The sequence below is a fragment of the Saccopteryx leptura genome, chromosome 11 (assembly GCF_036850995.1).
Source record: "Saccopteryx leptura isolate mSacLep1 chromosome 11, mSacLep1_pri_phased_curated, whole genome shotgun sequence".
In the NCBI taxonomy this organism is placed as follows: Eukaryota; Metazoa; Chordata; class Mammalia; order Chiroptera; family Emballonuridae; genus Saccopteryx; species Saccopteryx leptura.
In genome coordinates this window covers 61319000-61346438 of record NC_089513.1, presented here as the reverse complement: position 1 = coordinate 61346438, position 27439 = coordinate 61319000, and the positions used below count along the sequence as shown (strand labels likewise).

The following is a 27439-nucleotide window of genomic DNA, read 5'->3' as shown; positions in this document are numbered from 1 at the left end:
CCATGAATGAAGACCAACTTTGTCACTGACCATCAACAGCTATGTGACCCTGGTAGATCATTTCAATTTTCTGACTCTTACTTCCATTCTAAAAGTGGGGACAAAAAAAAAAGTAACTTCTACAATTGTCACAAGAACTAGATAGGATCCTGCAATGGACTTTCCAAATCTTAGGACTTGGCATGCCACCTGCATGGTTTAGACCAGTGGTTCTCAACCTGTGGGTCGTGACCCCGGCGGGGTCGCCTAAAGCCATCGGAAAATACATAATGCATATCAGGTATTTACATTCCGAATCATAACTGTAGCAAAATTACAGTTATGAAGTAGCCACCAAAATTATTTTTTGGTTTGGGGTCACCGCAACATGAGGAACTGTATTGCGGGGTCACGGCATTAGAAAGGTTAAGAACCACTGGTTTAGACCATATTTTCATACCAGTTTTCTTATTTACCTAATAATCCCCCCCTAATTGTTTTTGCTTTGTAAATGTGGCCATGTCCTGAAGGTATACTGCTCACAAAATTTGTTTTATTTTACATATTATGTTTTCCTACTCTACTTAAATAATTAGATAATGTTTAAAATTAAAAGTGGTTCGGCCCTGGCCGGGTAGCTCAATAGATAGGCTTTGTCCCAGCACACAAAGTCATGCTGTCAATCCCAGGTCTCGGCACATATGAGAAGCAACCAATGAGTGTACAACTAAATGAAACAACTAAGTGGAACATGAGTTGGTATTTCTTTCTCAAATCAATGGAAAATTTATTTAAAAAAATTAAAAGTGGTTCATATGTGTGCTATTGTGGAGTAACGTATGCAGAGTGGTCACTGCCTCCTCCCTGCATCTGCATCTCCACCAATACCTCTCCATTACCTTGCTCTCTGATTTAACTCCAATGGCTTGTTTGCAGGGAAATGAGAGAGTCCCCAGATCTCTATGACGACAGGTATTTTAAACCATTCAGTAAGTTGTTGCAGACATTCCACTGGCCTAAGTCTTGGTTAGCATTGTACAACCGCTACCTTTGGGTGTGAAAGGGAAGACCAGATGTGTCAGAAGCAGGATTCCTGCAGAGAAGGCTGTCTTTATGCTTGCCCTAATTTGCCTTAAGAAGTGGCCTATTCTTCATCTGCAGCTGGCCAAGCCAGGCCAAGGGAGCTTTTTGGTAAAAGGTGTCCACATTCCCTTCTGGGCATGACAGCAAGAGGCTCTTCAGAATGTGAGCCAGAGACTGAATTAGAGCCACATTTTAGGTGAAATGGCAGCTGGATAGTCAATTCCAACTGCGTAGCCTCTGCATTAATGAGGGTTCAGTTACAGGAAACACAGATGTTCTAGCCATTTTAATCAGAAGGTGGATTTAATACAAGGAATTTGATGCTTACAAAATCATTGGGAGGCCTAGAGGAATGGTTCTGGGTGGGTCACCGAGAATGCACTTAGAACAAGACAGCAGAATCGGGGAGGGACACGAAGGGGAGAGTTAGGAGGCTGTTACCATAACGGATTCAGATCCGAGGAAGCCTTTGCCACTGCTGCAATGCTCTCTTAACTCTTAGCTTCCACAAAGCTGAATTGTTGCTACAACCTAATGTGCCCCTGGCCATGCTAGCCAGCAATTATAACCAGAGAGCAAAAAGGGCCCCAACACATTCCTAGCTGCAGCAGTGAATTTATCTGGAAGAGATGACTCTTATCCAGAATTCTATCTGCAAGGACAGCAGGAAAACGTAGTTTTCAGCTTTCTAGCCTCTGCGGCATGTGAAGGCACACTAGAAGATTTCAATGAGTGATGAGAACTAGTTCACCATAACCCCAACGTTGAACAAATGAGCATCTTCCTCTCTAAGACCTGGGCCTGGGCGTTCTCTCAAGCCTCATCTGCAGACACTCAGCTAACCCATCCACCTATGTTCAATTGAACACTCAATTTCTTTTCTTTTTTTTTTTTTTTCCAGAGAGAGAGAGGGATAGACAGGGACAGACAGACAGGAACTGAGAGAGATGAGAAGCATCAATCATTAGTTTTTCATTGTGCGTTGCAACATCTTAGTTGTTCATTGATTGCTTTCTCATATGTGCCTTGACTGCGGGCCTTCAGCAGACTGAGTAACCCCTTGTTGGAGCCAGCAACCTTGGGTTCAAGCTGGTGGGCTTTTTGCTCAAACCAGATGAGCCCGCACTCAAGCTGGCAACCTCGGGGTCTCGAACCTGGGTCCTCTGCATCCCAGTCCAACGCTTTATCCACTGCGCCACCGCCTGGTCAGGCTGACCACTCAATTTCTTTGCTCAAGATGTTCCTTTAGTCTGAAATGCTCTTGCCTTTTCTACCAGGTGAATTTGGATTGCCTTTTCTTAGAAGCTTTCTCTTACCCCCTGAAGAAAATCTTGTTCTAGGCCTCTATAGTTTTTGTGTATATGATTTATTTACATATTTGTCTCCCACACTAGACCAAGAGGGTAGGGACTAGATCTCATCTGTCTTTGTTTACACAGCTGGGCAAAGTCGGGGCCAAATCCTTTCAGTTCCTGGCATATTTATAAATAAAGAAGACTAAAACAGGGTACAGTTCAAAGGTTTAAGTTTATCAACCTGATTAATGCGTTTAACATAAAAATGATGATGCAGTATAGCAGATATTTTCAAAATAAATACAAAAAGTCCTTTTTGAAAAATTTTAGATATATAAACTTATAAAACATAAAAAGGATTAATTTGGCCCTGGCCAAGTTGGCTCAGTGGTAGAGCGTCGGCCTGGCGTGTGGATTCTGGTCATGGCACACACGAGAAGCAACTGTGTTTCTCCACCCCTCTCCCTCCCCCTCTCTCTTTCTCTCTCTTCCCCTCCCACAGCCATGGCTCAATTGGCTTGAATGCATCACATCTGCCCCATGCACTGAGGATGGCTTAGTAGAGCCTTTGCTTCAGGCACTAAAAGTAGCTCAGCTGCGAGCATAGCCCTACATGGGCAGAGCATCAGCCCAGATGGAGGTTGCTGGGTGGATCCTGATTGAGGCACATGGGGAAGTCTGTCTCTCTATCTCCCCTCCTCTCACTTGGAAAAAGAACAAAAAAAGAAAGAAACTGTAGGAGAGAATGCTAATTTTGCCAAAAATCAGTTCTCCACTACTTTTCAAATTATCATAACCGTCCATTTGTAGCTGGATATATGGTCAACCAGATCAAATAGTACCATTTTTTAAAATTTTACTTATTGATTATAGGAACAGGAGAGAGAAAAGGGGGGGAGAGAAGCAGAAAACATCAACTTGTAGTAGGTGCTTTTTAAAATTCTTTTGAAGTGAGAGCAGGAGAGGCAGAGGACAGACTCCTGTATGTGTCCTGACCTGGATCCACCCCGCAAGCCCTCTATGTGGAGACATTCTGCCCATCTGGGGCGTTGCTCCATTCGTTAGCAGCTGAGCTTGAGGCCAAGGCCAGAGAGCCATCCTCAGTGCCTGGGGCCAGCTCGCTCTAGCCAATTGGTTCATGGCTGCCGGTGGGGGAGAGAGAGGAGAGGAGGCTTGGAGAAGCAGATGGTCGCTTCTCCTGTGTGCCCTGATCAGGAATCAAACCTAGGATATCCACACGCTGGGCCAACGCTCTATCCACTGAGCAACCGGCCAGGGCCAATAGTTGCTTCTTGACTGGTCAAGCCCAGTGTTTTCAACCAGCGACTTCAGCATTTCTGGTTGATGCTCTATCCACTGCACCACCACAGATCAGGCTCAAATACTGCATTTCTTAACCTCCTTTGCACCTATGTTTGGCCATACAATTAAATTTGGCCTATAGGATGTAGGATATGCACAACTTAAGGTCTTCCAAAGGACAGAGGCATATTTCTTCTAGTAGGCAGTAAGTCACGTGAGGCCATGCAGACTAGGGCATATACCCAGGGACAGTTGAGAAACAGTATATTTGGAGACTGGCTCCCTGATACTGCAAAGATGGACTCTTTCTTTTTTTTAAAAAAAAAGACTTTATTTATTCAATTATTTTTCAGAGGGGGTGGAGAGGGAGAGAGAGGGAAAGAGAGAGAGAAGGGGAGGAGCAGGAAGCATCATCTCCCATATGTGCCTTGACCAGGCAAGCCCAGAGTTTGAACCAGCGACCTCAGCATTCCAGGTGAATGCCCCATCCCACTGCGCCACCACAGGTCAGGCGACTCTTATTTATTTATTTATTTATTTTTGTATTTTTCTGAAGTGAGAAGCAGGGAAGCAGAAAGACAGACTCCCTCATGCACCCAACAAGTATCCACCCAGCATACCCACTAGGGGGCAATGCTCTGCCCATCTGAGGCGTGGTTCTGTTGCAACCAGAGCCATTCTAGCACCTGAGGCAGAAGCCATGGAGCCATCCTCAGCACCTGGGCCAACTTTGTTCCAATGGAACTTTGGCTGTGGGAGGGGAAGAGAAAGACAGGAAGGAGAGGAAAAGCAGATGGGTGCTTCTCCTGTGTGCCCTGACTGAGAATCAAACCCAGGACATCTGCACGTCAGGCCAACACTCTTCCACTGTGCCAACCAGCCAGGGCCAACAAAGATGAGCTCTTAATACATGAAAAAGAAGCTTCTATTTGTACTCCCTTTCAAGATGGCAAAGTAGATAAACACCGTGCTCACTTCCACCACCTCATCAAAATTACAACTAAACTACAGAACAACTCTCATCGCGAACCACCTGAAGATTTGCTGAACAGGTTTGCTATTACCAATGTTGCAGGAATCAAAGGCGGACAAAGGTGCTCAGACGAGTGCTGCAGGAAGGGGGTTTATTTCAGCCGGCGGAGCAGCATTACATAAAAAAAGCAATAAAACACAAGCGCCCCAAAGTTACTCTTTCTGAGTCTTCTATACCTTTGCAGTTTTTGCTTTCACATGAAATATGCCTGATTTCTTTTACCTCTTTGTGAGTAGACATATGTGACCTTCAAGTCACATATGTGACTTGAGGGGAGTGGGTAAGAGGCGAGGTTTGGACTGTCTGTCCTTGACTATTCACATATCGTTTTTCTTGCTGGTGCTGCAAGTTCATTCAGGGAGCTGATAAAGGGGCTACAGCCGTGGTTTGTTACTTTTCGAACTAACTCAGCTCTTCCTCCCTTACTAAGGATATAAGAAGCCACCTTGAGACTAGTAAGTGGGGCAGAGACACAAGAGCAGGCTGGCTCCATATCCAAGGTGTGGCGGTTAATAAGAGGAGGGACACCTAAATACAGAGGTCAGACTGATGGGTGCCAGGGAAGTGGGGAGGTCGGGGTACTGGGTAGAAAGAGCTAAGAGATGAAGAACAAATGGACAGTAGTTTGGTGATTGGTGTAGGGAAGAGTGGAGGGTAGAGGAGGGGATAAAGGATATTGAATGGAGACTTGACTTGGGATTGTGAACACACTACAGATTATGTGTTGCAGAATTGTGTACCTGAAGCCTGTATAATTTTGTTTAACCAGTGTATCCTAATAAATTCAATTAAAAAACAAAACAAAGCAGGCCTTGGCCAGTTGACTCAGCGGTAGAACGTTGGCCTGGCGTGCGGGGGACCTGGGTTCGATTCCCGGCCGGGGAACATAGGAGAAGCGCCCATTTGCTTCTCCACCCCCCCCCTCCTTCCTCTCTGTATCTCTCTTCCCCTCCCGCAGCCAAGGCTCCATTGGAGCAAAGATGGCCCGGGCGCTGGGGATGGCTCCTTGGCTTCTGCCCCAGGTGCTAGAGTGGCTCTGGTCGCGGCAGAGCGACGCCCGGGAGGGGCAGAGCATCGCCCCCTGGTGGGCAGAGCGTCGCCCCTGGTGGGCGTGCCGGGTGGATCCCGGTCGGGCGCATGTGGGAGTCTGTCTGACTGTCTCTCCCCGTTTCCAGCTTCAGAAAAATACAAAAAAAAATTTTTTAATAAATAAAAAACAAAACAAAGCAGGCCTTGGCCAGTTGACTCAGCGGTAGAGCATCGGCCCGGCATGTGGAAGTCCTGGCTTCGATTCCTGGTCAGGACACAGGAGAATCAACCATCTACTTCTCCACCCCATCCCCTTTACTTCCCCCTTCTCTTTCTCTCTTCCTCTCCTCCCCTCCCACAGCCATAGCTTGAATGGTTTGAGCAATTTGGTCCCAGGTGCTAAGGATGGCTTTATGGTCTCACTTCAGGTGCTAAAATAGCTTGGTTTCCAAGCAAAGGAGCAAAGGCCCCAGAAGGGCAGAGTGTTGCCCTGTAGGGGACTTGCCAGGTGGATCCTGTTGAGAGCTCATGTGGGAGTCTGTCTCTCTGCCTCCCTGCCTCCTCGCCTCTCAAAAAAATAAGAAGAAATAAGGAGTCTGCAGTGCCTGCTAGGCCCAGCAGGGAGGGTGGGCACCTGGTCTGGCTTCATGCCACCTGGCTCCTGGGTGTTGCTGCCCCCTGTACCCCACAGGTTCTGTTCCTGCCTCTGCTCTGGCAGGGCTAGACACTGGGTTTCTGTCTGTGGCCCTCAGGGACAGTGAGGGCCACCAGGACCCCAGCAAAATCACAGTGGCAACAGGCAGTGACATCAGCAATATAGAGAAGAAAAAGCAAATCACAGCAACTGAAAAAGATTTTTCAAGAATATGTAACCTGCCTGACCTGTGATGGCGCAGTGGATAAAGCGTCAACCTGGAAACGCTGAGGTTGCTGGTTCAAAACCCTGGGCTTGCCTGGTCAAGGCACATATGGGAGTTGATGCTCCCTGCTCCTCCCCTCTCCCCTCTCTGTAATGAATAAATAAAATCTTTAAAAAAAAAAAAAAAGAATATGTAACCTGACCAGGTGGTGGCACAGTGGATAGAACATCAACCTGGGACACTGAGGATCTAGGTTCAAACCCCAAAGTTTCCAGCTTGAGCGTGGGTTCATGTGGCTTGAGCATGGGCTCACCTACCTGAGTGCAGGGTCGCTGGCTTGAGCATGAGATCCTAGACATGACCCCATGGTCGCTGGCTTGAAGCCCAACGTCGCTGACTTCAGCAAGGGGTCGGTGGCTCAGCTGGAGAGCCCCCCCCCCCCCCAATCAAAGCACATATGAGAAAGCAATCAATGAGCAACTAAAGTGACGCAACTATGAGTTGATAACTTTTCATCTCTGTCTCTCACTTAAAATATATGTATATGGAGCTGGAGTGTCTGTCACTGCACACTGGAATCTCATTAGTCTCCCTGGGCATGTTGTAAGTGGTGTGGACATACCTGCCGTACTGCTTGGGTTTAAAGGCATCAATACAGTAAGAAATGGCTGCAGGCACAAGCCCCTTTGTGGTGACTATGCCATTCACAAGTTGTTTGCATCTATAAGAATCACCATTACCTTAGTTTCCATGCCCTTGATTGTCAGATATTTTCAGAAAGTAGAATTTCTTCTTTTTTTCTTTTTTGCAAGAGAGAGAAAGGGATGAGAAGCATCAACTCGTAGTTGTGGCACTTTAGCTGTTTATTGATTTCTTCTCACATGCCTTGACCAGGTGGCTCCACCCAAGCGAATGACCCCTTGCTCAAGTCAGCAACCATGGGGTCATGTCTATGATCCTACTGACCCTGCGCTCAAGCTGGTGATCCTGTGCTCAAGCAGGATGAGACCGTAGTTAAGCCAGCAACCTTAGGGCTTCAAACCTGGAACTTCAGCATCCCAGGTTGATGCTTTATCCACCATCATTCAGGCAGAAAGTGGGATTTTTTTTAAACCTCCTGCTTCAAAGCCTTGATGAACTCAATTGTGGGACAAAAATTCCATTTCTTTTAAGTTACACATTTTTATTGGTTTTGGGATTGTAGGGTTCTTAGTATTTCTGGTGGGGGACCAGGGGACAAGAGCTATTTCTGTGTTCTCGTGGATAAGTGTTACTTTTGCCATCAAAATTCAGGTGTTTGAATAATTGTAAATTTTTGCTTTATAAATAGTTAGTACTATTCATCATAGAGCTTTTATACATTATCTAAAATGTGAACAGAACACAAATTAGATGTCTTTTTTTTTAGAGACAGACAAACAGGAAGGGAGAGTTGACTCAGCGGTAGAGCACCGGCCCGACATGTGGAAGTCCTGGCTTCGATTCCTGGTCAGGACACAGGAGAAGCAACCATCTACTTCTCCACCCCTCCCCTTTACTTCCCCCTTCTCTTTCTCTCTTCCTCTCCTCCCCTCCCACAGCCATGGCTTGAATGGTTTGAGCAATTTGGTCCCAGGTGCTGAGGATGGCTTTATGGCCTCACCTCAGGTGCTGAAATAGCTTGGTTGCCAAGCAATGGAGCAATGGCCCCAGAAGGGCAGAGTATCAACTTGTAGCTGCACTACTTTAGTTGTTCATTGATTGCTTCTTGTATGTGCCTTGACTGGGGGCTACAGCAGAATGAGTGACCCCTTGCTCAAGGCAGCGACCTTGGGCTTCAAGCCAGCAACCTGGTCAGGTGACATTTCATATTAACAAAACCATTAGCTTGCAAAATGTTCCCCTGGAGGATCATCAGTGAGGGTTTTTACACAAAAGGGACTCCTTTAAGTTCTTAAAGAGCAACACTTCATTAAGCTAATTTTAAGATTCTCCTTCCACCAACCTGACTGGTGATGGTGCAGTGGATAGAGCAGGGGTTGGGAACCTTTTTGGCTGAGAGAGCCATGAACGCCACATATTTTAAAATGTTATTCCGTGAGAGCCATACAGCGACCTATGTACGAGTCTCTTCCCTCCAGAAAGCCCCCTCCCTTTGGGGATCCTGTTTCTCATTCACTTGCAAATGCCTTTCTCTTCTTCCTCCCCTCCCCTCTCCTCACAGGCACCTGGGCCTTTCTCCCCCCTCGCCCCCTCCCCTCTCCTCACAGGCACCTGGGCCTTTCTCCCCCTCGCCCCCTCCCCTCTCCTCACAGGCACCTGGGCCTTTCTCCCCCTCGTCCCCTCCCCTCTCCTCAGAGCTCTAATCTTTTTGACTCCTCTGACCACGTGGCACCACCACAAGCACTTCAGCCTCCTCCTCCTCCTCCTGCAGATTCTGACCCTCCTTCTTTCCATCCAGCTGTTCTTCCGTCTGCTTTCTCTCTTCCTCCCCTCTATCCTGCCACCTCGAAAAGCTTAAAAAGGCAGAGTTGTATATTAAGCTGTGTGAGTAAGTAATCTCTTTTGTCTCTTTGTTTGTCAGAAAATACCTCTAATATAATTTATTTGAAACAAGTAAAGTGTGCTTATTTAAATTTCTTAATTTATAATTTATATGTAAGATCTTTGTTTAATGTGTAACTGTGTCTGTTTCTAAAGCCTTAAACCAATAATTACCAACCTCTTAAATCAAGGCTTACTCATCCCCATGGACTCTCCCTGCAATACCCCCATCCTTCCTGTTCAAAAACCTTCAGGAGCTTATCACCTCATACAAGACTTACTCCTAATCAATGAGGCGGTAGTTTCCCTCCATCCAGTAGTCCCTAATCTCTACAGGTTACTGTCACACATTCCCTCAAACACCACTCACTTCACAATCCTAGACCTCAAGGATGCCTTCTTTACCATGCCTCTACACCCTCTTACTTTCTGTTTGCCTTTACTTGGAGGACTGACCCGAACACTAATGCAGCCCAGCAACTTATGTGGACCATCTTACCCCAGGGGTTCAGAAACAGCCCACACCTGTTTGGGCAGGCACTAGCTCAGGATTTAGCAGCATGCAATCTCAAAACTAGTACTCTCTTACAATATGTAAATAACCTACTCCTCTGCAGCCCCTCCCTGCCTGCCTCAAGGAGACACACCACCACCCTTCTTAACTTCCTCGCCATGAAGGAAGTGTCTTCTCTGCTAAGGCTCAACTTCACTCTTAAGTCTGTAGTCTATCTGGGCATCACCCACCATCTGAGGTCTCACCCTAGATCGAACTCAGGCCCTTCACAGTCTCCAACCACCTACCACCGTGAATCAAATCTTTTCTTTCCTTGGTATAATAGGCTTCTTTAGACACTGGATTCCCAATTTTTCTCTCTTAGCCAACCCCCTAAACGAGATCTCCTAAGCATGGCTTTTAAGGTCTAGTAATCAAGAGGAACAGGAAAAGGCAGACAGCCCAAAAGAGATCAGGCAAAATACCAGCTCTTGGCGGCTGCCCTTAAAGTCTCCAACGCCCCTAAGGGGCCTCATAATACTTCACCAGAGTCCTGCTTCAAGTGTGGAAAAGAAGGTCATTGGGCACAAAGCCTGCCCGGCTCCTCAGCCCCACCAGGGCCTTGTCCTCACTGTGGGAAAAAGGGACCCTGGAAGGTAGACTGCCCCCTCACTCCTCTAAGGGAGGGTTCAGTCTCTTCTAGCCCTGTTCCAGCCACCTGTGACCTATCACCATCAAAAAGCCTAGGGCAGGGGTCCCCAAACTTTTTACACAGGGGCCAGTTCACTGTCCCTCAGACCATTGGAGGGCCAGCCTATAAAAAAAACTATGAACAAATCCCTATGCACACTGCACAGATCTTATTTTAAAGTAAAAAAAACAAAACAGGAACAAATACAATATTTAAAATAAAGAACAAGTAAATTTAAATCAACCAACTGACCAGTATTTCAATGGGAACTATGCTCCTCTCACTGACCACCAATGAAAGAGGTGCCCCTTCCGGAAGTGCAGCAGGGGCTGGATAAATGGCCTCAGGGGGCCGCATGTGGCCCGTGGGCTGTAGTTTGGGGACCCCTGGCCTAGGGTAACCATCCAAGTAGCAGGTAAGCCAATCTCATTTCTTATAGACACAGGGGCCACTTACTCTGCCTTGCCTGAATATTCGGGTCCTGCTCATCCCTTAAAGATCTCTGTTGTGGGTGTTGATGGTCTTATTTCCTCCCCATTGGCCACAGACCCACTGCCTTGTCTAATACATGGTGTCTCCTTTGCACATTCTTTTTTCCTCCTGCCTCGATGCCCTATGCCTATTTTAGGCTGGAATCTACGATCCAAACTCAGAGTCTCTCTCTCCTTTCACTTCCTGTCCTCAGAGTTGGCTCTGTTACTGCTTCTCAGCCAGCCAGATTTGCCCAATTCTGTTATAAATTTTCCTCTACCACCCAGCATAGTGAATCCCAAGGTTCTCCTCACCACCCCCACGGCTGCAAAACTCCAGGGAAAGGCCCCCTAGTTTCATGTCTCCAGGTTAAAGAAAACGGAAGCTCCATCTCCACACATACCTATGAATGACCCTTCCAGTCAACCTGAATTGTCACCCAGATACACCTGCTCCCCCTTAGGGCCCACCAAGGTCAGTCTGGCTAAAGTCCCAGAAGAAGAACAGCCTGAGCTGTAACTATGATTACCCTTTAATAAAAGACAGGATGGAGATTCCAGTTTGTTCTATTCTTTCTTATCTCCTTACCCTTAAAGGCATACTCTGCCCCCATACCCTCCCTCTTAAAATCTTCTCATCTAAAAAAACTTTCTTAATCTTAATTAAAATCTCATACACAAGACTAACTTCTCCTATACAGCCAACTGCTGGATATGTCTGTCCACATCATCTTCAATTTACTCAACTCTCCCTATTCCTCTTAATAATACTCATCTCCTTCACACCACTCTTATGTACAAGATTCAGAAGGGGGTCACCTGCTGTGAGAGAGCCAGCACTCTCATAGGAGATTACCCCACCCCAGCTACAAACTGAGCAAATAAGCTATACTAAACCTACTATTCCCAGCTTGACAAGCTCCTTCCACAGCCCTTTCCAACCACGGACTCACACCTATCAATCCTCCCTGGGGACCAGGTCTACAAGAGGACACGGGGAAAAACCCCTCCAGCCTACCTGGACAGGGCCCCACACTGTTATCCTGTCCACCCCTTCGGCCATAAAGTGGAAGGAGACTCACCTCTCCCACATTAAGCCTTATCCCACCAATACCCCTAAAACCTACATCTCCACCCCCACAGGTCCTCTGTCTCTCAAAATCTCCACATGTTCCCCTGTCCAAGAAGAACCAGACCAGTCCATCCCATAATGCTCCTCCAAGAGGTCATATCCCGCCATTCCGCCCAGTCCAGCAGGCACTCACAACAGGCAACTGCCAATTACCACCGTGCCAGATTCTTCTACTCCCTTCTTCAGGCCTTCGAGGACCTCTCCTGGTTTAGGCCTCACTCCAGTAAAATTGACAAACTCCTCAATTAAATATGGGACTTGGCCTGACAAGGTTCTCTACTTAAATATTCTCCAAAGAAACGGCGGCTTTTCAATTTCTTCTTCTCTTCCTTTTAATCACCCCTGAGCCCAACCACCATGCCCCCAGTTCTTGATCTCACACCAGCTCTATTCTCTCTTACTGGGCGCCACATATGCTGCCCCCATCTCCTCTCTCCTAGAGGTCACGTATATAGAATGCTCTCTTAACCTCACTCAAAGACTTTTAATTGAAGCTAATTCTTCCTGTGCAGTTAATTGCTGGATGTGTATGTCTATGTGCTCCTCAGCCTACTCTGCCCTCCCTATCCCAAACAACAACCCCCACTTTCTACAGTATATGACAGTTCCCATATACCAAACCCAAAAAGGGGCTTCCTTCTTTGAGAGAGCTGACACTCTTATAGGGAATTATCCCACTTCAGCCGCCAACCGAGCAAATAAGCTATATCAAACCTATTATTCTCAGCTCAAAAAAATTAAAACCCCGGCCCTGGCCGGTTGGCTCAGCGGTGGAGCGTCGGCCTGGCGTGTGGGGGACCCGGGTTCAATTCCCGGCCAGGGCGCATAGAGGAGGCGCCCATTTGCTTCTCCACCCCCACCCCTTCCTTCCTCTCTGTCTCTCTCTTCCCCTCCCGCAGCCAAGGCTCCATTGGAGCAGGGATGGCCCAGGCGCTGGGGATGGCTCCTTGGTCTCTGCCCCAGGTGCTGGAGTGGCTCTGGTCGCGATGGAGCGGTGCCCCAGAGGAGCAGAGCATCGCCCCCTGGTGGGCAGAACGTCGCCCCTGGTGGGCGTGCCGGGTGGATCCCAGTCAGGCGCATGCGGGAGTCTGTCTGACTGTCTCTCCCCGTTTCCAGCTTCAGAAAGGTACAAAAAAAAAAACAACAAAAATTAAAACCCCAAATTCCCCCTGCTCGGGGACCAGTCGCCCTGAATACCCCCTGCTTTCACCTGCCCTTCATGCTTTACTGCTCAAGGTACTGTCCCAATGGGTCACCTCCCATCTAACCTCTGCAACACCACAATAACTATCCAATTTCCCAAAGACTATCACAATCATCGAGTCAACTATCAAGTTTCTCCAAAAACAAATGGATTATTTTCTAATTCTGTTCAATTCACAGGACCCCCTACTCTTATAGCTTCACAACATAAATGCTCCTATCCCAGCACACAGCTATGTCCCTGGCTCACTACCCCTACCACACGGTTGCAGTGCTCAGAGCAGGCCTCTGACCATGTCTCCCCCTAGTCGGGGCTGCACTTTCCTCCACCTTGACCGTCTGGAGTTCAGAGTCAGATGGATGAAACCGACCCCTTGTCCATCAATTCTCTATCCACCTCTCACCCTGTATCACCCAATCAGGGGCTTTCTACTTGTGTGGGACCAACACCTATATGTGTCTCCCTACTAATTGGGCAGAAACCTGTACCCTAATCTATCTCACCCTAAATATCAATGTAATCCCACCCCATGAGCCTCTTCCAGTTCCTAGTATACTACCCATCAATCTAAGGACCAAACAAACTATACAGGTAACTCCTCTTCTTGTTGCTTTAAAATTTTCTATAAAATAGGTCTAGGGGTAGAGGGACTGGCCATTGCCCTGTCTTATTCTCTCTCTCTCTCTCTCTCTCTCTCTCTCTCTCAAGCCCAGTGAAGTTGTAAAAAACAAACCGAGTCATGGAATCAGTGGTTTTGCACAAACTGGGTGTCTTGACCTTTCATTGGTCCACTCACTCTCCTATTTATTTTTCTAACTTTTGGACCCTGCCCTTATGTTTGTTCACTAGTTTCTTACAGAACCGCATGCAGACCTTTGCCAATCAGAAAATTGGAAAAATCTACCTAACCCTACACACCAACCCTGAAACCTGCCCTCATGAAAGAAAAATATGGAACCCTATAAATACACTCCTACCGGACAAGAAGCCTTCACTACATCTCTCTTCCCTTCACTGAGAGTAATCCTTAGAGAGGCCAAAACTCCTCACCGCCTCTACTCAGCAGGAAGAAGTTACAGAAGATAATGACCTCCGCCCATTTTCCCTTGAGGCTTCTCTAGGAACCACACTCTTTCCTTTTTTTTTATATCAAATAGTCGGGAATCTTAGGTTTCATTTCTTTAACCCTGCCGGTAAGTCTGTTTCAGGGCTCGCAGCAGATGACCACAAAGGAATGTCTGATGTCACAAGCCGAGAAGTCCTGGGTGATTGAAAACCACTAGAAGTTGGCCCTGGCCAGTTGGCTCAGCGGTAGAGTGTCGGCCTGGTGTGCGGGGGACCCGGGTTCGATTCCCGGCCAGGGCACATAGAAGAAGTGCCCATTTGCTTCTCCACCCCCCCTCCTTCCTCTCTGTCTCTCTCTTCCCCTCCCGCAGCCAAGGCTCCATTGGAGCAAAGATGGCCCGGGCGCTGGGGATGGCTCCTTGGCCTCTGCCCCAGGCGCTAGAGTGGCTCTGGTCGCAAAAGAGCGACGCCCCGGAGGGGCAGAGCATCGCCCCCTGGTGGACAGAAAGTTGCCCCTGGTGGGCGTGCCGGGTGGATCCCGGTTGGGCACATGCGGGAGTCTGTCTGACTGTCTCTCCCCGTTTCCAGCTTCATAAAAATAAAAAAAAAAAAAAAAAAAAAAAAGAAAAGAAAAAAGAGAAAAAAAAAGAAAACCGCTAGAAGTTAAACATACTCAAACTTCCATAAAAGACCATCCTTTGTCCAGCAGCCAATCGGCTGATGCCTCACAACCCTTCCTGCTCCTGCTCCCCTAGCCCTTAAAAAAGCATGGTCCTGGTCTATGCCTGGTGCCAAGCTCCCTTACGAGACAGCCAGGCAGATTTCCTTTCATTAAAGCCTATTACGCTGGTCTTTTCAGACTCCAATGGATTCTAACACTGTCAATGCAATGGCAAGTGGTCGGAAATCCCCTACGTTCAGGCCTTCTTTGCTCTCCACTCTCATCCCTCTCTCTGTCAAATATGTTCCACATATCAGATCCTCCTAGCACACTCCAAACCTTCTCCTCCTGAAGATTCTGACCCTCTTTCTTTCGATCCAGCTGATCACACTGTCCCTCCGTCTGCTCCCTCTCTTCCTCCTCCCTATGCTGACAACTCCCCACCATCTGGGGATCATTCAAGCTCAGGATCAGATACTGATCCCCCAGACCTCCCTTCCCCCCCTCATACTTGCTCCCATCCAATGCGACGGACCCCCCAGGGCCCTCAGGTTCCCCTCCTCCCTCTCCGTGAGGTAGCAGACCAAGAGAATTGTTAGAGTCCATGTTCCGTTCTCCCTCTTGGACCTGTCACAGAGAAGAGACTAGGCTTCTTCTCCACAGACCCAGACACCTATGTTAAGGAATTTAAATACCTAACCCAGTCTTATGATCTGATCTGGCATAACCTCTATATCGTCCTCTCCTCCACTTTACTGCCTGAGGAGAAGGAGCGAGTCTGGTTGGCCACACAGGCACATGCTGATGACCTCCACAGAACAATCAACACCCTGTGGGAGCAGCAGCTGTTCCCCGGGAAGACCCTAATTAGGACTATCAAATTGACAAACCTTGCCTGACCAGGTGGTGGCGCATTGGATAGAGCATCAGACTGGGATGCAGAGGACCCAGGTTCGAGACCCCGAGGTCACCAGCTTGAGCATGGGCTCATCTGGTTTGAGCAAAGCTCACCAGCTTGGACCCAAGGTTGCTGGCTCGAGCAAGGAGTTACTCAGTCTGCTGAAGGCCCGTGGTCAAGGCACATATGAGAAAGCAATCAATGAACAACTAAGGTGTCACAACAAAAAACTGATGATTGATGCTTCTCATCTCTCTCCATTCCTGTCTGTCTGTCCCTATCTGTCCCTCTCTCTGACTCTCTCTCTCTGTCTCTGTAAAAAAAAAAAAAGTAAAAAAAAAAATTGACAAACCTGGCAGAGACCTTTGTAACCATATGGTCGCCTGCTTAATAGCAGGACTCCAAGAGGTCACTCACAAGGCAGTTAATTATGAAAAACTCCAAGAATTTACACAATGAGCAGACAAAAATCTGGTCCCATTCCTGTCCCACCTAACAGAGGCACTCCAAAAATATACTAAAATCAACCCCAATTCGGTCGAGGGGATCATAGTTCTTAACACTCATTTCATCTCCCAATCAGCCCCCGATATATGGAAAAAGCTTAAAAAGGCAGTGGAGGGCCCTCAAACCCCTCAGCGAGATCTCCTGAGCATGGCTTTTAGGGTCAATAATGACCGAGAGGAACAGAGAAGTCAGACAGAGCCCAAAGATCAGGCAAAATACCAGCTCTTAGCAGCTGCCCTTAACACTCCAACATCCCTAAGGTACCTAGTAAGACTCCATCAGGGCCCCGCTTCAAGTGTGGAAAAGAAGGTCATTGGGCAAAAAGCCTGTCTGGCTCCTCGGCCCCCGCCAGGGCCAGGCCCTTGCTGTGGGAAATAGGGACACTGGAGGGTAGACTGCCCCCTCGTTCCTCCAAGGGAGGGTTCAGTCTCTTCCAGCCCTACCCCGTCTGCCTCTGACCTAACCTTGCCCAGCCTGCTGGGACTCAACCACTGAAGACTGAAGGTGCCCAGGGCCATTGGCCCCATCTCATATCATCATCAATGAGCCTAGTGACCATCCAAATAGCAGGTAAGCTGATCTCATTTTATAGACGAGGGACCATTTACTCTTCCTTGCCTAAATACTCATGTTCTGCTCATACCTTGAAAACCTGTTGCGGGTGTTGATGGTCTTATTTTCCTCCCTGTTTGCCATGGATCCACTGCCTTGTCTAATACATAGTGTCTCCTTTACACACTCTTTTCTCCTCCTACCTCGATGCCCCATGCATATTTTAGGCCAGGACCTACTCTCCAAATTCAGAGACTCTCTCTCCTTTCACCTCCCGTCCTCAAAGTTGGCCGTTACTGTTTCTCAGCCAGCCAGATTTTCCCACTTCTGTTACAAATTTACCTCTACCACCCAGCATAGTGAATCTTAAAAGTTCTCCTCACCACCCGTTTACAGCTGCAAAACTCCAGGAAAAGGCCCCCTGGTTTCATCTCTCTACATTAAAGAAGATGGAAACTCCCATCTCCACACATGCCTACGGAGGACCCTTCCAGTCTACCTGAATCATCACCCAGATACACCTGCTCCCTCTTAGGGCCCACCAAGGTCAGTCTGACTAAAGTCCCAGAAGAACAGCCGTAAGCCATGATTAACTATGATTACCCCCTGATGGCAGACAGGACAGATTCTAGCTTGTTCTATGCTTTCTTATCTCCTTACCCTTAAAGGCATTCTCTGCCCCCATACCCTCCCTCTTGGAATCCTCACATCTAGAAGGCTCTCTTACTTTTACACAAAATCTCTTAAGACTAATGCCTCCTATGCAGCCAACTGCTGGATATGTCTGTCTATGTCATCTTCAGCTTACTCAGCTCTCCCTATTCCTCTTAATAATACTCATCTCCTTCACATCACTCTATGTACAAGATTTAGAAAGAGGCCACCTTCCTCCAGAGAGCTGACACTCTCACAGGAGATTACCCCACCTCAGGTGCAGACCAAGCAGACAGGCGATACCAGACCTACTATCCCAGCTAGAGACATTATAACCCTAAAGCCCTTCTGCTCAAGGGCCAGTCACTCTTAATACCCCCTCCTTTCACCTGCCTCCCTATGCTTTACTGCTCAAGGTGTCTGTATTTTCCAGTCAGGGCTGGTTAGAGACGCAGAAACAAAGCTAAAGAAGCAGGCTCAACAAATCCGTGAAAGACAAGAGGGGTCTTGGGATCAGTGGCTCTGCACAAACTGGATGTCTTGGTTATTACCATTTATTGGCCCACTCACTCATTTTTGTCATTCTAGCACAGGGGTGGTCAACCTTTTTATACCTACCGCCCACTTTTGTATCTCTGTTAGGAGTAAAATTTTCTAACTGCCCACCGGTTCCACAGTAATGGTGATTTATAAAGTAGGGAAGTAACTTTACTTTATAAAATTTATAAAGCAGAGTTACAGCTAGTTAAAGCATATAATAATAATTACTTACCAAGTATTTTTTATGTTGGATTTTCGCTGTTTGGCAGAATAAATCTTTATAAAACAACTTACTATAGTTAAATCTTTAAAAAAAAAAAAAAAAAAAAAGCTCAACTTTATTCTTTTTTTTTTTTTACAGAGAGAGGGATAGACAGGGTCAGACAGACAGGAATGGAGAGATGAGAAGCATCAATCATCAGTTTTTTGTTGCAGGTTGCAACACCTTAGTTGTTCATTGATTGCTTTCTCATATGTGCCTTGACCGCGGGCCTTCAGCAGACCAAGTAACCCCTTGCTCGAGCCAGCAACCTTGGGTTCAAGCTGGTGAGCTTTTGTTCAAACCAGATGAGCCTGCGCTCAAGCTGGCGACCTCGGGGTCTCGAACCTGGGTCTTCCGCATCCCAGTCGGACGCTCTATCCACTGCGCCACCGCCTGGTCAGGCTAAATCTATCTTTTTATTTATATTTTGGTTGCTCCTCTACCGCCCACCATAAAAGCTGGAACGCCCACTAGTGGGTGGTAGGGATCAGGTTGACTACCACTGTTCTAGCATGTGGTCCCTGTCTCCTGCACCTTTTCTCTAATTTTATCCAGGACCGCCTGAAGGCCTTCACTATCCAGACTATCCATGAGCTCCTGTGACTTTAAGCCACCTACCAGAAGGTCCCTACTTTGCCACCGCAGCCTGAGGCCAGCCGCCCCTAGTCAGCAGGAAGCAGTTATAGAAAAATGATCATTGCCCCTTAACATATAAGAAAAGGCTAGAATGATAGGGTTGCAGGCAGGGGCCATGGCCTCCTCCTCCCTTAAGCAGATGAAGGGACATTAAAAAACTGGGCATTCCAGATCACCTCCCCTAGCTTACTTTTATGGTCAATCCTTTTTCCTCCATAACGACCACCAGCCCCCACCCTCGAATCCCCTATTTATTCTGCCTGTTAGAGAACCAGTGCTGACCTCCGCCTTAGGACTCAGCCCAGCAGATGACCCCTAATAAACTTTTCTTACCTGATCTTGGGTGTCCTCCTTTGGCCAACCTTACATCCAGTGTGTTAAAAATAAACAGGGGGCAGGCTGACCTGAAAGCTGACTTCTGGGGTGATCCAGCAAAGTGAAAGCTGGTGCATACCCAATCTGCCTGCCACAATGCCAACTAACAGAGCTGGTTTCCAGAGTTTAAAAAAGTGGCCCAAGGGTTAAGTAACCCTTAACCAGTACCCCCGACCATTCCTGTGCGGTTAGACTGCAAGCCCCTCTGGTTCTGCTGGATGCTGGGGACAGCTGCTTCCCAGACCTGTCTGATCATACCACCACCAAGACATGTTCGCAGAGAGACCTACCACGCTCCCTACCTAGTGCCTTTCTCCTCCATGCTGCCTGCACCTCTGTCTGGAATGCTTTTCAAATTTTGTCCCAGGATGCCACACAAGAAACCAAAAGGATTTATTTTTATATGTTCCAGAGAACACAAATTTTTAGGCCTACCTGAACAGGTAGATAACACAAAAACCAGAGTGACTGTGAGGGACTGGAGACCTGAAGGACGTAGCGGACCCACGCAGGGGCAGCTGAGGCCAGCCCCAGCTGCGATGCCAAGCGGAAGGTAGGCCTGAGGCTGCAAGATATCCTGACAAGAAGTGGACACACTGTTTTAAAACATTTAATTTCTTGTTTTTTAAACATTGGAGCATTCAAAATTCAGATTAAATTTAAAAATTGCAAGAAGTAAAAAAAAAAACACTTGTAGTTCAGTGTTGGTCCGTAACTGCCTGCTTGTTAACAATCCTGGACTTTACTACAGAGTCAAACTTGTGTGCCCATGAACTTATCAAAACTTCATTTAAACATATCACGTGCAGACCCCCAACCTTTTCTGCCTGTGGCTGGTGCAGACAGCCCCAGGAGTCTAGGAGCCCCTGCCTGCCTTACTCAGCTTCCTGACATGGTTTTTCATGAATGCCAGGAAATCTGCTTATGGAGAAGTAGCAGCTGGCCAAGGTTTCTTTACCAAACCGATCCTGAAACCCAGCCTGGAAGAAGCCCCAGAAGAGGGAGCTGGCCGAGGCACCTCGGTGTCTGGGCCTCACTGCTACAGGCCAATCAGCATTGCCAGACTGACCGCCAGAGTGCTTTTTTCTCCCTTTAACTTCCCGTCCCGGACGTGGAGCTAACTTTCTCCAAGGTCCTCCTAGCACTGCTGAACCTAGAGGTCAGGGGAGAGAGCAGCAGCACAGCTGTCTGGCAGAGCAGCTCCCGGCAACTTCCATGGGTCTGGCTCACACCCAGCCCTGACGTTCCCAAACTCAGCGCCAAAAAGCAGAAACTAGTTCTTGGGCCACTTTTTGGCTGCCTTATGTGCTAACTAGCAACCTGCTTTTGTTCATTACCCAACACACCACTCCGGTGCACCAGATTCAGGTCTGCCATTCCACAAATTCCTTCAGTAACCATATTTATGTGCACACACCAGGGCATGTGAAGAGCATTCTCCAGCCTTCCCACTGATTAAACAAAAGGGATTTCTCATTTCTTACACAGAAACACACAAAGCAGAAATAGAAATAAACCTTTCGTCTCTAGCCAGCCTGTCATCTTACAGGACAATGTATGTTGAAATACAGTGACTCCAAATCCTCTACTAGTTTCGTAAGGAGTCATGCACAGTCTTAGGGAAAAGGCTTTCAGGCTTCCCTCACTGAATATGATGCTGTGGGGGTTTTGATACATGGCTTTTATTTTTTATTTATTTTTTTTTTAGCAAGAGAGGGAGATGAAGGGACAGATGAGAGAAATGAGAAGCATCAACTCACAGCTACAGCAACTTAGTTGTTCACTGATTGCTTTCTCGTATGTGCCTTGACCAGGGGGCTCTAGCTGGACCAGTGACCCCTTGCTCAAGCCAGCAACCTTGGGCTCAAGCAAGCAACCATGGGGTCGTGTATATGATCCCATGCTCAAGCTGGCAGCCTCAGGGTTTCACAGCTGGGTCCTCATCATCCCAGGCTGATGCTGTAGCCAATGCGGCACTGCCTGGTCAGGCTTATACAGTACATGGCTTTTAATAAGTTGAGGACATTTACTTCTATTGCAATAGAAGTTTCAGTGCTCTTATCATGAAAGAATGTTACATTTTGGGGATATGATTGACAAACAACACACAGGTTGTTGTTTAGTTATTTTTTTAAAACACAGGAGCTGGCAGGTAAGTTTTATTTATTTATTTATTTTAATTTATTGTGTTTACATAGATTCTAGTGTCCCCCCAATACATCCCCCCTTCCCTGTGTTCCACTCGACATCTCCCTTTTCCCCTCCCCATAATGCCCTCCCCCTTTCCCTCCAGGATTTGCTTTTCTGCTCTCTATAACACTGTGCTATGTGTATATAATTTCACCAATCTCTTTCCCTTCTCTGATCCCATCCTCTCATCCCCTTTCCCTCTGTCCGCTTTCCCTCTAAACACTTAGATCCCACCTCTGTCTCTATTCCGTTCCTCAGTTCACATTGTTCATTGGATTCCTCAAATGAGTGAGGTCATATGATATTATTCTTTCTCTCCCGGGCTTATTTCACTTATAATAGATTCCAGGTCCATCCATGTTGTTGCAAAAGGTAAGATTTCCTTCATTTTCATGGCCCCATAGTATTCCATTGTGTATATGTACCACTGCTTCTTAATCCACTCGTCACTGACGGACACTTGGGCTGTTTCCAGATCTTCGCTATTGTAAACAATGCTGTAATAAACATGGAGGTGCATTTCTTCTTCTGAATCAGTGATGTGGTATTCTTGGGATATATTCCTAAGAGTAGAATGACTGGGTCAAAAGGCAGTTTGATTTTTAATTTTTTTAAGAAACTCCATACAGTTTTCCACAGTGGCTGCACCAGTCTGCATTCCCACCAGCAGCGCAGGAGGGTTCCCTTTGCTCCACACCCTCACCAGCACTTATTATGTGTTGTTTTTTGATGAGCGCCATTCTGACTGGTGTGAGGTGATTTATCTCATTGTGGGTTTTTTTGTTGTTGTTGATGTTGTTGTAACACCTTAGTTTTCTCATATGTGCCTTGACTGCGGACCTTCACAGACCGAGCGAACCCTTGCTTGAGCCAATGACCTTGGGTCCAAGCTGGTGAGTTTTTGCTCAAACCAGATGACCCTACGCTCAAGCTGGTGACATCGGGGTCTCGAACCCGGGTCCTCCGCATCCCAGTCCGACGCTCCATCCACTGTGCCACCACCTGGTCAGACTCATTGTGGTTTTAATTTGCGTTTCTCCAATGACTAGTGATGTTGAACATTTTTTCATCTGCCTATTGGCCATCTGTATGTCCTCTTTGAAGAAGTGTCTATTCATTTCTGTTGCCCATTTTTTGATTGGATTGTTTATCTCCAGGTGTTGAGTTTTAGAAGTTCTTTATAATTTTTTATTAATTTTTTTTTTAGAGTCAGAGAGAGGGATAGATAGGGACAGACAGGCAGAAATGGAGAGAGATGAGAAGCATCAATCATCAGTTTCTCGTTGCGACACCTTAGTTGTTCATTGATTGCTTTCTCATATGTGCCTTGACTGTGGGCCTTCAGCAAACCGAGTAACCCCTTGCTTGAGCCAGTGACCTTGGGTCCAAGGTGGTGAGCTTTTTGCTCAAGCCAGATGAGCCCACACTCTAGCTGGTGACCTCGGGGTCTCAAACCTGGGTCCTCCGCATCCCAGTGCGATGCTCTATCCACTGTGCTACCACATGGCCAGGCGCAAAAGCTTTTTTAGTTTGATATAGTCTCATTTGTTCATCCTGTCCTTTATTTCACTTGCCCGTGGAGATAAATCAGCAAATATATTGCTGCAAGAGATGTTGGACAGCTTACTGCCTATGTTTTCTTCTAAGATGCTTATGGTTTCCCAACTTAAAGTCTTTTATTCGTTTTGAGTTTATTTTTGTGAATGGTGTAAGTTGGTGGTCTAGTTTCATGTTTTTCCAGGTAGCTGTCCAATTTTCCCAACACAATTTGTTAGAGACTGTCTTTACTCCATTGTATGCTCTTACCTCCTTTGTCAAATATCAGTTGTCCATAAAGGTGTGGATTTATTTCTTAGTGCTCTGTTCTGTTCCATTGATCTGTGTGCCTGTTCTTATGCCAGTACCAAGCTGTTTTGAGTACAATGAACTTGTAGAATAACTTGATATCAGGGAGTGTGATACATCCCACTTTATTCTTCTTTTTCAAGATTGCTGAGGCTATTCGTGGTTTTTTTGGTTCCATATAAATTTTTGGAATATTTGTTCTATATCTTTGAAGTATGTCATTGGTATTTTAATAGGGATTGCATTAAATTTATAAATTGCTTTGGGTAATATAGACATTTTAATGATGTTTATTCTTCCTAACCATGAACATGGTATATGCTTCCACTTGTGTCTTCCTTGATTTCTTTATCAATGTTTTATCATTTTCTGAGTAGAAATCTTTAACCTCCTTGGTTAAATTTACTCCTAGGTACTTTATTTTTTTTGTTGCAATAATGAAGGGGATTATTTTCTTAATTTCTTTTTTTTGTGTGCAGAAACAGAGAGAGTCAGAGAGAGAGAGGGATAGAAACAGACAGGAAGAGAGAGAGAGATGAGAAACATCAATTCTTCATTGCGGCTCCTTAGTTGTTCATTGATTGATTTCTCATATGTGCCTTGACTGGGGGCCTACAGCAGACCGAGTGACTCCTTGCTTGAGCCAGTGACCTTGAGCTCAAGCTGGTGATCCTTGCTCAAACCAGATGAGCCTGCGCTCAAGCTGGTGACCTCGGGGTCTCGAACTTGGGTCCTCCACATCCCAGTCCGGCACTCTATCCATTGTGCCACCGCCTGGTCAGGCTTAATTTCTCTTTCTGACAGTTCATTGTTGGTGTATAAAAATGCCTCTGATTTTTTAATATTAATTTTATATCCTGCCACCTAACTGAATTCATTTATCAGGTCTAGTAGTTTTTTGACTGAGACTTTAGGGTTTTCTATGTACAGTATCATATCATCAGCAAATTAGAATAGCTTTACTTCTTCTTTTCCAATTTGGATGCCTTTTATTTCTTCTTCTTGTCTGATTACTGTGGCTAGGAATTCCAGAACTATGTTGAATAAGAGTGGTGAAAGGGGGCACCTCTGGCTTGTGCCTACTCTTATGGATATTGCTTTGAATTTTTACCCATTGAGTATGATACTGGCTGTGGTTTTGTCATAGATTGCCTTTATCATGTTGAGGTATGTTCCCTGTGTTCCCACTTTGCTGAGAGTTTTGATCATAAATGGGTGCTGGATTTTATCAAATGATATTTCTGCATCAATTATCATGTGATTATTCTCCTTCCTTTTGTTTATGTGATGAATCACATTAATTGATTTGCGAATATTGTACCAGCCTTGCCTCCCAGAATAAGTCCCACTTGATCATGATGTATGATTTTTTTCATGTATTGCTGGATCCAGTTTGCTAATATTTTCCTGAGTATTTTAGCATATAAATTCACCACGGATATTTGCCTCCAGTTTTCTTTTTTTGTATTGTCTTTGACTGGTTTTGGAATGAGGATTAAGCTTAACTCATAAAAGGAGCTTGGATGTGTTCCTTCCTCCTGAATTTTTTGAAATAGTTTGAGAAGAATAGGAGTTAATTTTTCTTTGAATGTTTGGTAGAATTTGCCTGTGAAGCCATTTGGCCCAGGGCTTTTGTTTGTTGGGAGTTTTATGATAATTGTTTTGATCTCATTTGTTGTAATAATTGGTCTATTTAGGTTTTCTCATTCTTCCAGATTAATTTTTTTTTTTTAAACAGGGACAGAGAGAGAGTCAGAGAGAGGCATAAACAGACAGGAATGGAGAGTGATGAGAAACATCAATCAACAGTTTTTCGTTGCGAAACCTTAGTTGTTCATTGATTGCTTTCTCATATGTGCCTTGACCATGGGCCTTCAGCAGACCAAGTAACCCCTTGCTCAAGACAGCAACCTTGGGCTCAAATTGGTGAGCCTTGCTCAAACCAGATGAGCCTGCGCTCAAGCTGGCAACCTTGGGATCTTGAACCTGGGTCCTCCATATCCCAGTGCGACACTCTATCCACTGTGCCACCACCCGGTCAGGCAACCCATTTGTTATTTAATAACATGCTACAGTGATACCTCGGTTCTCGAACATAATTCGTTCCCGGAGAACGGTCGAGAACCAAATTGTTCGAGAACCGAAACAATGAAACCCATAGGAAATAATGGAAACTGGATTAATTTGTTCCAAGCCCCAAAAATATGCCTATTTACTGGTGCTTTCTCACAAATAACGACTTCATTGATGCTGTCACCTGCTAACTCTTTTTCTTTAATGAAAATAAGAAGCAGCTTCTCCATTTCCTCCATTATCTGAGGCCTTTGCTTTGTTAACAATGTAACACCTTTGGCAACATTGGCAGCCTTTATAACAGCTTTATTCTTAAGGAAAGTTGAGATAGTAGATCTTGGCATGCCATACTCAGCAGACAGATCTGAAACACGTGTGCCCTGTTCATATTTGGCAATGATTTCTTTTTTCAGCTCAATCGTTGTTCTCACAGCTTTCCGCTTACCTTTGTCTGCATTACCACTTCTGGCTTTCTTTGGATCCATGTCTAAGGGTTAAATTCAGTGTACAAAGTGTGCACAAAGCGTGAGTCTCTCCACAAAGCGTGAGTCTCACCACAAAGCGTGACTCTCACCACAAAGCGTGACTCTCACCACAAAGCGTGACTCTCTCCACAAAAACGTGATTCTCTCTCTCCACAAAGCGTGACAAAGCGTGACTCACACTGATGACGCAGGCAAGGCGCGCTCGGCCGAATGAACGCCATTCGGCTCAACTCGGCTAATCTCGGACGTTCGAGTTCCAAATATTTGTTCGGATTCCAAGACAAAATTTTCTCGAATTTCCTGGTCGAATACCGATTTGGTCGAAAGTCAAGGCGTTCGAGAACCGAGGTATCACTGTATTTAGTTTCCAAGTGTTTGGGTGTTTTTCAGTTTTTCTATTGTATTTGATTTCTAGTTTCATGCTATTGTGATCTAAGGAGATGCTTGATATGATTTCAATCTTCTTATATTTATTAAGACTCGTTTTGTGCCCTAACATGTGGTCTATCCTAGAGAATGTACCATGCGCAATTTTAAAAAAATGCATAATTTGCTGCTTTAGGGTGAAAGGTTCTGAAGATATCTATTAATCCCAGTTGATCTAGTGTGTCCTTTTAAGTCTGCTGTTTCTTTGTTAATTTTCTTTCTTGAGCATCTATCCAGTGATGTTAGTGGGGTATTGAAATCCCCTACTATTATAGTATTGCTGTTGATCTTGCTGTTTACGTTCATCAAAATCTGCTTTATTATATTTAGGTGCTCCTATATTAGGTGCATAGATATGTATAATGGTTATATCTTCCTGTTGAATTGCTCCTTTTATATTATGTAGTGACCTTCTTTGTCTCTTACTATATCCTTTGTTTTAAAGTCTATTTTGTGAGATATAAGTATTGCTACCCCAGCTTTTTTTTCATTTCCATTTGCATGAAATAGTTTTTCCCATCCCTTTACTTTCAGTCTACATGTATCTTTTGTTTTGAGGTGGGTCTCTTGTAGACAGCATATGTACGGGTCCTGTTTTCTTATCCATGCAGCTACCCTATGTCTATTTTTTTTTTTTTGTATTTTTCTGAAGCTGGAAACGGGGAGAGACAGTCAGACAGACACCCGCATGCGCCCGACCAGGATCCACCTGGCATGCCCACCAGGGGGCGACGCTCTGCCCACCAGGGGGTGATGCTCTGCCCCTCCGGGGTGTCGCCCTGCCGCGACCAGAGCCACTCCAGCGCCCGGGGCAGAGGCCAAGGAGCCATCCCCAGCGCCCGGGCCATCCTTGCTCCAATGGAGCCCTGGCTGCGGGAGGGGAAGAGAGAGACAGAGAGGAAGGAGGGGGAGGGGGGTGGAGAAGCAAATGGGCGCCTCCCCCATGTGCCCTGGCCGGGAATCGAACCCCGGTCCCCCGCACGCCAGGCCAACGCTCTACCACTGAGCCAACCGGCCAGGGCCCCTATGTCTTTTGATTGGAGCATTTACTTCATTTACATTTAAGCATATTATTGATATGTAGGTGTTTATTGCCATTTTATTCTTTAAATGTACATTCCTCTTTTACTAGATTTATTTTTCCCTCTTTGTTCTGTTTATTACAGGCCCTTTAAT

General features: G+C 46.2%; 1 pseudogene; it reads left to right on the top strand.

Annotated features, from left to right (window-relative positions):
* Window positions 1–941: 941 nt before the first annotated feature.
* Window positions 942–18836, top strand: LOC136382917 (protein FAM210B, mitochondrial-like; annotated as a pseudogene).
* The last annotated feature ends 8603 nt before the right edge of the window (window positions 18837–27439 follow it).